The 11,726-nt window shown below is 46.2% G+C and overlaps 1 protein-coding gene and 1 long non-coding RNA gene across 2 annotated transcripts in view; one reads left to right on the top strand and one right to left on the bottom strand.

The window, feature by feature from the left end:
- Nucleotides 1-11,726, bottom strand: part of LOC308655423 (CD48 antigen-like) — a 203,851-nt gene that overhangs the window by 74,912 nt on the left and 117,213 nt on the right. The gene's annotated exons all lie outside the window — the stretch shown is intronic.
- The window catches only part of LOC308655425, a 37,552-nt gene continuing 37,209 nt past the window's right edge, over nt 11,384-11,726 (top strand). The window contains exon 1 of the long non-coding RNA XR_014023474.1: nt 11,384-11,472. This is a non-coding gene — a long non-coding RNA (uncharacterized lncRNA). The remainder of the gene's footprint in view (nt 11,473-11,726) is intronic.

Genomic DNA, 11,726 nt, shown 5'->3' with positions numbered 1-11,726 from the left:
TCCCTTTCTGGGTCTGAGTCCACCCTGAGTGGGACACCATGAGGGCAGGGGACACATCCTTCTTTCCTCTTAGCCAGGTGTCAAGCTCAGTTCTGGGCAGTTTGCACCTAGTAGGTGTTTCACTGAACCCGAATGCCTGGGACCCATGTGCACCCCGTCCTCCCTCAGTCTTCCTCCAGGGGCTGCTGGAGGAGCCTGACTGGTCAGTGCCAGTCACCACCCCTGGTCATGTGCTCCCCCACCTCCACCCTTGAGTCTCAGAGGAAGTTCAACATGGCCCACCAAACCTCCTGGACTCATGGCTGCCTCCAGGGCCTCCCCACCTAGCCCTTCCTCCTGTGCTGTCCCTCCCCTGCGGGATGCTCCCTGCACACTGAGTATCTGTGAAACTCCTGCCGCTCCCCACACACAGGTGACCTCGCCTGTCCCTGGGGGTCTCACTGGAGACCTTGGACATGGGTCAACCTCTACTGCAGTGAGATCCTTCACCTGGTGATTGAGAGCTTCTGTCTCTTCCTGGTGATGACTTGTTCACAGACCCCACTTTGCTCATCCCCATCTCCCCTGCTCCATGAAGGACCTGGGTCATGGCTTGAATGAGTGGACCTGCCACGCCCTCCCTCTGCATCTTCTAAACCAGGCCCTCCTGACACCTGCGCCTTCTCCACCTTTCCTGGCAATGGGTGTGTCAGCTTCTCTTCCACCTTATCCTTTCTTAACTCTCTTGTTTTCTTAACAGCTGGCCACTGGAGAGGTGCCCTAGGGGCCTTCCTGGCTGGGTTTTTCATCCTGGGAGTTGGAGGGTTCCCGTTCCTTTGGCACTTACAAGAGAAGGAGAAGAAGAAGAAGATGGAGATGGAGATGGAGAGAGGCAGGTTGCACTTACCTTTCTGGGTCCAGATGTCTCCCCCTCTCCCCTTGGATCCTGGACTTCCTTCCTCCTGCATTTTAATGGCAGGAAGTGGCCTTGTAGAGGGGATGAGGGGTGTAGCCATGATGGCCTTGGGTTCCTGACTGTGTGTGTGAGTGTGTGTGTGTGTGTGAGAGAGAGTGTTTGTAAGTGTTAGTGTGTGTGAGTGTGTGTGAGAATGTAAGTATGAGTGTGTGTGTTAGAGTGTGTGTGAGTGTGAGTGTGCATGTGAGTGTGTATGCGTGTGTTTGTGTGAGTGTGAGTGCATGTGTGTTAAAGTGTGAGTGTGTGTGTAACTGTGTGTTTGTGTGTGTATGTGTGTGTGTGTGTGTGTGTAGGGTGGGAGGTTTCCCTGGCACAGAATGAAGCTCTAGTCTGTCATGACTCAGGTACAGGATTGCCAGAGGAACCCAGGGCCAAGGACGATGGAGTCTATGCACAGCTGACGGCACAGGATTCTTGGAAGGGCAAGTGGAAGGTGAGAGCTGTGAGTGGTGACCAGCCATGTCTCATGGCACCCAGCCCTGAGCTGCCTGCCCAAAGCCAGGCATCTGCTGTGCTATCTCCACTGTATTTTTTCTTTCCTTTTTACCTCTTTTCCTGTTGAGAGTATTAAGAAAATTTATGGGTTGGTGTCATGGTTAATTTCAAATTGTTGACTTGATTGGATTAAGAGATGACAAGGAGGGGCTGTGTTGAGGGCCACAGCCAAGTCAGGATGACGCATGGCATTTTTGCCAGAAGTAGTGGTTGAGAGGTGACACTAGCGAGCCATTGAGATGATGACTTTTGAGTTCTGGCAGAGTTCCCATTGAGTTCTGCTTGAGCTCTCCCAGGGATTCCTGGAGTTCCCATTGGTTGGGGAAGTGGAAGAGGAGGGATATTTCTGGTTGCTGGTTCCTGGAGGAGCCGCGTGGCATTCGGGGGAGCTCCCAGGGAGTGTGTGTGGAGTGTGCTGGTGGAGTTCAGAAATAAAGTTTGTTCCTGCTTCAGAGGCTAGTGATTTGTGCCCAGCCAGACTGCGGCATTTGGCGGCCGTGCAGGGAATGCCTGAAGCTTGGAGGTAAGTGAAATTGCTCGTCCCTAAGGGAAGGTGAGAGAATGGGTGACCATTTAAAAAAACAATGTGTTCTTGTTTTGATTTGTTTTGTTTTTGTTTCAAGCTGCCTATCCCTAGAACTTTCTCAGGCAAACTGAGAAAAATGGTAGGCTCAAGGTTTGAAGTTGTTCGCTCCTGAGGAAGAGATAGAAATAGACCACAAATGCACATGTCAAGAAAATAGGAAAATTGATACAACAATTTTTTGTTCCATTTTTGTTTCATTCTGTTTCAGTTTTGTTTTGTGTTATCTTTATAGTAGATTAGAAATTAGTAAAAAACAAACTGAAAGAGTGTTAAGTAAATTGTTAGAGGTTCAGACCATGGAGAAAGACATTTTAGATCAAGCAAAAGAGAAGGTCTCTCGAGCTAGTCAGACAGAGGAAGAAAATTTAAAGGAAAAGGGGTTATTAGGGAAAAAGCTACAACAGGAGGCTGCTACTAACACCGTTCTATCACCAGAGGGTGTAATTCAACCAACAGCTCCACCTATAGAGACAGCTGAGTGGCCCTCAACCCCCATAGTTGATAGATGGAATCCTGAGAGAGGACCTCAAAGATTAGCATGCCCTGTACTTGAGCAGGCAGGAGGGCAGCGAATTCACTGTGCTCTAGATTTCCAAACAGTGAAGCAGTTAAAGGAGGCTGTAACAACCTATGGCCCTCAAGCACCCTTCACTGCAAGCATGGTCGAATGCATTACCAACTTGGACATGACGCCACAGACTGGGCTAGCATGTGTAAATCTGTGCTAAATGGAGGAGGGGCAACCTGAAGTGTCAAAACAAGGGTCTTGGTGTGCTGATTTTACTGCATTCAGTGTCCTTTTTTTTTTTTTTTTTAAGTAGACAGACATGGAGCAATCTTCACAGTGCATGGAAGGCAGGAGGGAGTTCCCTGAAGCAAAAGGGGCTTCGGCAGCTGCTAGGAGTCCCTCAGTCCCTCTTTTTACTTACAGGATTAGCTCCTCTGGTTAGATCTGATCCCAGGCATGGTGGCATATCTCTTAACTTTCCAGTAGTCAGCTCTCAAAAGTTAATCCTCTGCTTGCAGTTGTTTGGAGTGCTAGGCTTCCTCAAGAAAGCAGAGCCAGGGGCTCCTCTGGAGTCCCATCTGGGGTGCCAAAATTTGTGACTGAAAGTTCAGTTTCTATCCTCAAAGCCAATCAATGCCAATTTAATAATGAGGACAGGGTTTTGAGAAAAAGAAAAAGGGAGATATCAAGGTTCTTAGATCCCCAGCAAGCATTTTCCTCTGCAGTGGGTGCACTCAAGCCAAGTAGGGGAAGAAAAGAAAACATTGCTTCCCTAATCTCGCTTAACAAAGGGGAGCAAAGTTTTTGAAAGTCTTTAAAACACAGCTCAAAGGGGTGTAAAAGGTGAGAGCAGAAAAGCTGGCTGTTCTATTGACTTTTGGTCCCTTTCAGGGAATCAGGAGAAGCATACTAGAGACATTTTCAGGCTAAAATTTAGCTAAAGTTCCCTCCACACATCTAAGGCACAATGGAACTTGGGACTCTGCATCTGTCCAAAGTAAAACAATGCCATCACATTTAACAGAGACACAGACAAAAAGACACAGATTCCCTTTTCAGATTATCAACAAAAACAGAAATGGGATGCCGGCCCCAAGCCAACTGGGGCCTTCCCCTCAGACAAACAGATTGGGAGAGTATCCCCCTCAGATTGGGTCTGACGACCCCAGATTGGGGGATTAGTTCCCTTGCCAGGGTGCTGAGGTGGAGGCAGACGGGACAATAGAAACAAACACACATAACATAAAATTTACAGTGCAGCCACAGAATTCGCTGCGCGGCATGGATTGCTACCCAGAAACTAAAAGCAGAGGCGAATGGAGGATCCATCAGCTACAAAATACTTTACTAAATACTTCAAAAAATACTTTACTAAAGGTAATCCACTCAGAACCCAGAAGGGGCTGCGGACGTCTTCCCACAAATGCCGTCAGCTGCCCTTCAATGCATCCACTTGGACGTTTTGCTGACCACGAAATACAGAACCAGAACCTGCAGGCAACCAGAGTACAGAAAACTACAGATCAGCAATACCTTTACTTACCGGCCGGGTTTTCATCACCTCTCAATCGGGGTGTCTGGGTAGGCTAATAAGGGGGATTCTGGAAGAGGCCCCATATGTTATGTTCAAATTTGCAACCCCCAAAAGACCACCAGAGACCAAGATCCATGTAAGCAGCAAAGAGGTGTTTATTTCGAGCTAGCTTCGTCCTCCGCACACACACAGCAACAGGTGATGCTGAGAGGCCCCGAGTCCAGGGTTTGCAGCAGTTTTATACACTCTTTGGGGAAGGCAGGGACTTCAAATACATCACAGCATCTCTTACCAATCATCACTAACCATGGGAAAATCATAAAACAACTCTAAAATATGATTAGCACATTCACTGGCGGGAATAAGTTGGGTAAGGATGATTGCTTAGTACAAGAGGAGGATTCCTTTGAACTGATTGGTTTAAGCCACGAGGGGGGTACTTGCTGAACTACATGGTTTCCCAACATGTTATCAACCACCATAAACTACTGTGAGGGTCATCTGGCATCTCAGGTATTTTCCCTGTCTCATGCTGATTGGTGATTGCTAAGGGGTTGCTATGGGTCCTCACCTAGCCTAACTGAGTCAGGGACCTGGTGCAGCAGATCTCTCCTGTTGTTTGTAGATAAGAGCAGGGTGGGTATGTTCCTAGGAGTGCTCTGTGGATCTTTCTGAGGACAAGGTCATGCACCCTTCCTTGGACAGGCTTTGTCTGAGGTAAAGGCTGATTTTATATCATATCTTCTTTGGAAAGTAACACCTTTCACATAGATTTACATTGAGGTTTCCTGATATCCTTATCTGGGTAATTCTAATTTATGAAACCTTGCAATCAGGCATACCTGAGAGCATTTAATTACCAAGTGAAAGTCACACACACACACACACACACATTCATAAACACACACACACACACACAGGAGCAGGTTCAAGCAGGACTTGAAAACATAAGTCACATAAGCAGGTTGCTTAGAATAGCAATGCTCCTACTCCTGCTGCCAAAACCATCTCTAACATTGGTGGAACCCAGAGCAAGATAACCAATGTAGATCCATAAATCCCATGTCTACATACTGAAAATCCACACATCATTCTTACCTGTTAAATAAAACATGTCAGTTCTCTTATTTGAAATACTCTCCTGTGAGCATACATGAATGACTAAATTCTAAGAATGACCCATGAAACTATTAGGTGCAAATTGTTTTTCCAAAGGAACCACAATTCCTTAAGAAACTAGGAGCTTTCCAGGAAGGAGAATGGAGGTCAATACTGGACCTCCAAGCTGCTTTGCTTGATGAAACAGCTGGCCAAAGTCTGGAAGTTGCTGCAGTGGGGTCAACTTCCATGCAGCCTTAGAACTCTGCTGAAGGAGACTCGTCACCTTAAACCACAGATGCATCGTCCTCTTCAGTCAACACGTGGCAGGATTCTCCCTGGTGAAGTTGATAGACTCCCAGTTGGGTTTCTGACCACACATCAAACAAAAGGAAAAAGAGGCTTCTACCCAGGTGTTGAGATTGGAGGGATTTGTCCTCTAAGATACCAGAGGTGATGGGGGGATTGCTAGCCTGCCCATGGCATTATGGGAGAATCTGGAATGAAATCTGACAGCAGAGGCCTGGACTTCACCAGAGCAGCCTCCAAATTAGTGTTCTTGGTGAAGCTATTTGTGAGGGCTGAAGAGACAGTGGACTGTTTGTCAAAAAGACCAAATGACGAGAGGCATCAGCTCTGAGTTAGGGATCTGGAGGGATCAGGTCTGCTGAATCCCTAAAGTTAGATTTCTTCCAAGTAATGTAATGGGCAGGGAGAAAAGAGCTGTTCCTATATTGACCACAGAAGCAGCTTCAGAACAAAACTCTAAGAGCTACTGACATACAGTGTCCACCAATTAGCCTTCAAGTATTAATTGGGGAAGGACTTCACAAGTGGGAGCACCTAGGCCTTAGCACCTAGCAGTTCTAGTGCATTTGCAGTAGATTTTGGTAAATCAAAGCAATGCCTGGATCACAGGAGTCAGAAAATGTGTGTGCTTGTGTCCATTAAGACAAGAAAAGGTGTCATGTAGCAGACTGCAGGTGAAGGCAACTCCCACCCTAGGAGTTCAGAAATTTAAGGTCAGGAAATGAGGGGAGTGCTGGAGTGGGGAGAAGTTTGTCAGTCAACCTTCAATCACTGTGACAAAATACCTGAGTGATTCTACTTAAAAGAAGGAAAGGTTTGTTTTGTCTCATGGTTTCAGTTGGTCACATGGCCCTGTTGCTTTGGGGCTGTGTGGGATAATACATCACAGCAGAAGCACATCAGGAGGAAGGTGTATTTACCTCATGGCAGCTAGGAAGAAATAGAGAGGTGGGGTGGGGGAAGGGACTGGAGTCTCAATATCTTCTTCAAGGCATGACCTCAGTGACCTTCCTTCCTTCCATTAGTGTTATGGTTTGGATGTGAGGTGTCTCCTAAAATCTCATGTGTGAGACAGTACCAGAAGGTTCAGAGGAGAAATGAGACAATTAGGGGTGTGGCTTTGGGCATATATGTGTATCTGGCAAGTGGACCCTCTCTGTTTCCTGATCACCATGTGAGCTGCTTCCCTCTGCCACACTTTTCCACCATGATGTTCAGCCTCACCTGGAGGAATGGTGCTGGATTTCTAAGAACTGAGACCTCTGAAATCGTGAGCCCTCAAGTAAACTTTTCCTCCTCTACAGTTGTTCTGGTTGGGTTTTTAAGATGCAGCAGTGAATTAACTGACTAAAACATTTAGATTTTACTCTCCAAGAGTTCCACCACCTCCCCAAAGCACCATAGGCTGGGACCAATCCTCCAACACATTGCCCTTGGGGGACATTCAAGATCCAAACTATAACAAATACTTTGGTCATTAAATTATTCTGCTCCACTTGTAATGGGGAAGAGAGCTGAAATCACAGAATGGTCCCTGATTCTGAAGAGGGAGAACCTGTGGCATAAGATGAGGTCTAATCCAAATCCTTCCAGTTCTCATTAAACACTAGTTGTACTTTTCTGAACCGGAATCCCCAGTACTTTCTAATCATGAGGGGATCCCTGCCTGGATAGGTTGCATGGAGAGCCAGATTTAATCAGCTGTGTGTACCCCCAAGGAGAGGGTGAGAGACGCAAAAGACTGTAAAGTTACAAAACCACTATATGTGCCCCAGGGAAGAGTTCAGTCACCACCATTGGGATGAGGAGGATGTGTGACATCACCTAGGACAGGCGGTCCCAGTGTCTTCCCCTTTCCCACCCCTGGGGAGAGAATTTGAGAGAATATGATAGAAAGTACAAATATGTCTCTGAGAAGATACAATGAGATGGAGAATGTATTTCTTTTTTCACCTAAAAATTCCAAGGAAGCTGAGGAAGGCCGAGAAACATGAGAAAAATAGAGGATAAGCCATTGCTCCACAGAGAGGCTGCTCTGTCCCTTGAGGGGACCGTGCAGGGTGGGCAGGGTCACTGGGAAGGAGAAGTTGGTTTTGAAGGGAGACAGTGACGGGGATGACAATGGGAAGACGGGAGCGCTGGCTGGGTGGTGCTTGCCCAGCATGCATGAGGCCCGGCATGACTCCCAGCAGAAAGGGAGAAAGGGAAGGGAGGGGAAGGGAAGGGAGGACTCTGCAAAGCTACGCAGTCATTGGACAGGACTCCTCCTTGGACAACCTCCAGATGCTGGATGAAGTGTTTTGGTTTTTGGTCATTTGGGAGGGTATTGAACCCAGGGCTGTGCACACACATGTGCTCCACCACTGGGCGCACTCCCAGCCCATGGTGAAGCTATTAAGTGGATCATTTTGATGGACGGCCAATAGGCCTGAGAAGCTGGGTGGAATTAAGGAATGGGGAAAGTGGGGACATGGGTCATGAGGGATAGGGCTCAGAAATTACCAAAGACCAAGGATGGCTTTTGATCATCGGAGACAATCATAGGACGTTTCAGATCAAGCTTAATGAAGTTGACCTGGGTGACATGGAGATGAACATTCCAAAAGATGCTGGATCTGATGATCTCCCTAGCCTTGGGGGGTTCAGTGACATCAGCACCGTTAATCAGTGGTGCATGGGGGATTTCTTGTTCCATAGAAGTTCAAAAGGTCCCTCCCTATTCAGGCTCCATGCCTTTGTAACACCATGAGCGAGCCAAGTCCTCAGAGGGATCCAGCTGACATGACTCCTCTCTCTCACTGCTACTCCTCCCCCAAACCCCCAGACAGAGCCCTTCAGTATGAGCCATGTCTGGGAAGCAAATCCTCAACTTCCCAGAACATCCTACACCACAGCTTCTCTGTCTCCTCCCCAGCCCGCGTGACTCTGGTCCACCAGTGTCTGCCTTGGCCTTTCCTCTCTCCAGTTCAGAACACTCCCTGGAGCCAGGTCTTGTCTTGTGCATTTGGGGTGGGGAGACAGGGAGGGAGTGCATGGGAAAGAAAGGAAGAGTCTTTTCCCTGGACAAAGCCCGATTTGTGAAAGTGGACAAGTTAACTTCTAAAAATATGCTGAAGTTCACTAATCACCAGGGAAATAAAAAGTGAAACCCAAAATGGCATTTAAAAAAATACATCCAATTGTCCCCAGGTTGGTCATCATGTTGACAAGGCTGTGAAAAAAAATGGGATTTCTCCTAGGACTCTCGGGGAGAATGTGAAAATGCACAGCCATTTTGGTGTGCAATTTGACAGCATATCAATGTCACAAATGACCAAGGCACTCTGATCTGGAAATTCTACCTCCAGGGGTATAACTGAACAGAAGCAAACCTGTCTGCACCTTTGAGGAGACAGGATCTCTGTGGATCCCTTCCCTTCCTAACTCTGTGTTTGGTTGAAGTGATGTGCCTGACCCAGTAAAGCTCACGTCACTGAATGGGGCTTAGGGAAAATTCCTTCCCTTGTCTGCTCTTTCCTTTTTCTGGTGTTTGGAACTTGTACACGATGCCTAGAGTTCCAGTTGTTATTTTTGACCTGGAGAAGGAACACTATATGCCAAGGAAGATGAAAATGTGAGGAGCCCGAGACCCTCATGCCCCAGAGAGCCCCCCTTCCCACCTGACCTGCTTCCCTACAGCGTGGTTTTGGACACAAGAGAAAAGAAGCCAGTAATTGTTCATTTGCTGTGATTAGGTCTTTCTCACTAGTAGATAAATATATTTGTTTTCTTTTCTTTTTCCTTATTTTTTTTTGATGGGACTCTGTTTTTAGACTGGCAAATTATAATTATACATAATAGTGGGATTTCTTGTTACATATTCATACATGCACATAATAGAATATAATTCCCTCAACCCCCCCCACCTTCTTTCCTCTTCTCTCCTTTTCCCTCTACTCTATTGGTCTTTAAACTTTTAATTTTCTTTCTTTCTTTTTTTTTTTTTTTTGGAGGGGGTAACCGGGGATTGCACTCAAAGGCACCTGACCACTGAGCCATATCCTCAGTTCTATTTTCTATGTTATTAGAGACAGGGTCTCTCTTAGTTGCTTATCACCTCCCTAAATTGCTGAGGCTGGCTTTGAACTCATAATCCTCCTGCCTCAGCCTCCCCAGATGCTGGGATTACAGGTGTGGGCCACCGTGTCCAGCAGTCCTTTAATTTTCAGGAGATGCTCCCTCCCGTACGTCTTTTTTCTCTCAGTCTATATATGAGATCCTTGAGTTTCTGAGTTAGCCAAGTTTATTTCTACCTGATACAGATGTTTATTGTGACATTGCTTTAAATAGAGGAATGACATGAACAGTCTAAGTGTCCTTGGCTTCTGGAATTTCCTTGAGGCTTTCAAGACCCATCGAGTCTCAGTACATGGAAATCCTTACATTGGGCCTCTTCCCCTTAAAGACACTTGGCCTGGCCACTCTTGAACACATTCCTCTCAAGTTGCTAGAGACCCACATTTGTAAAGTGACTATTTCCAATTTCCCCAAAAAGAAGAACTACAGGAAAGAATCAAGCATGTAAAACCCTATATTTTATCAACAAAACTCAGGAAGTGGCAGACAGATGATGCAATAAGAAAGATAAATTTGCTCACTTATCATCTAACAGGAGAAAACAACGTTTTTTCCCCATAGCATTCATAATTAGAGGAAAACTCGATCAAACTTTTTTCTTTTAATTTAATTGGTAGGAACCTCTACTAAAGTTGGAAATAGGGTGTTTACTGTCAAAGTCATTAGAAGGCAGGCAGGGAAAAGAAAACAGAGTCTATTAGTGGTTTATAAACATCTTAGGGCTGTGAAAAACAGTTAAGAGATTTTAAGCAGGTCACCCTCCCATAGGTACATTAGCTGATTTGTTTATTGGACATCTAAAGGCATATAGTACTAAAAATAAAGTATTTGAATATATGAGCTATCCCTATCCATGGCATAAACAATCTTTCATATCCTGCAATTCATGATGGCTTCCTACATCACTGGCTGATACCCGGGGCTCAGCGTGCAGTAGAGTAAGGACGACTGTTATCTGTGGCAGAGACAGTGCTGTATTTCACATGGTCTTGAACATTTTGAATTCTGGGCGGGTTTCTTGTCCAATTTAATTTCTGTTTTGCCTCATCCTATCCTGGTGAAGAACTTATCCTGGTGGGGAAAGGGTCAGCTCTGTCTCTTGTTGGTTTGCATCATGTTATTATATTCAGTCTCCAAATATCAGAAGGAGATCTTCTCAAAGGAGGCAGCCACTGTGTGTAGGCTCCTGCACATTGAGAACACGAACCGCGCCCCCTAGAGGGCAATGTCTGAAATGGACATTCTTACTTTGAACTTGAACCTTGCATTCTTAAGATAGTTCACACACTCATGCTCATCAGTCTTACAAAGCACACCAGGGTGGTGGTGGTGGGTGGGGGAAGAATCTATGACATATTAGGAAAGGGTGCTTTTCTATTGTAAATAAAAATATAAATTGATACCCTGCCCTCCCGTATTTTCTTCTTTGACCACAACTATCTTCTGTAACCGGCTTTGGAGATATTTTACCTAGAAAGGTAACTTCTAAAAATTTTATTTAAAAATGCACAGAAAAAACATTTCCAGCAGACCTACACAAGAATACTTATGGTGGTTAGTTTTGTGAGGTGTGATAACAAGTGATTTTATTTGTCTGTATAATTTGCTTGTTTTCCAAAATTTTCTCGAGTCAACATGAATTATTTTGGGGTCAAAAAAACATCCTATTTCTTCCAAGTGTGCAGTTCATTTTGACTAAATGTCAAGAGAAGGGGCGGGGGAGGGCGGGGAACAAACAGCAGGGGAGGGGCCACATGTTGCCTCTGTCCCTAGGCAGCCAGGGAAGGCTGTAAAGGCAGTGATGGACCCTCTGGCAAGCCTCTGCTGGCTCCACATGGAGATCCTGATGCTTCAGTTCTTTCCTTCTCCTGGTGAGTAGTGGCATGGGTGTGGGTTGTGTGGGGGGAGGGCGTGTGGGTGTGTGTGTGAGGCTGTGTGGGGGAGAGGTAAGGTAGGTGGGAAGGAGCAGGGGCTTCCCTGGACTCCTGATTCCCCATGCTTTCCTGAAGGCTGAGGCAAGGAAAAGGGACTTGGGGACTCTCTGGGAGAGTGCCAGTTACTACCCTCAGGTAAATCACTGTCACATGCTGAGTGGCTCCTTGCCTGCTGACAGCAAAGGACCCAG

The sequence above is a fragment of the Spermophilus citellus genome, assembly GCF_964194105.1.
Source record: "Spermophilus citellus genome assembly, chromosome: 9".
Taxonomy (NCBI): Eukaryota; Metazoa; Chordata; class Mammalia; order Rodentia; family Sciuridae; genus Spermophilus; species Spermophilus citellus.
This window is presented reverse-complemented; position numbering and strand designations above follow the sequence as displayed.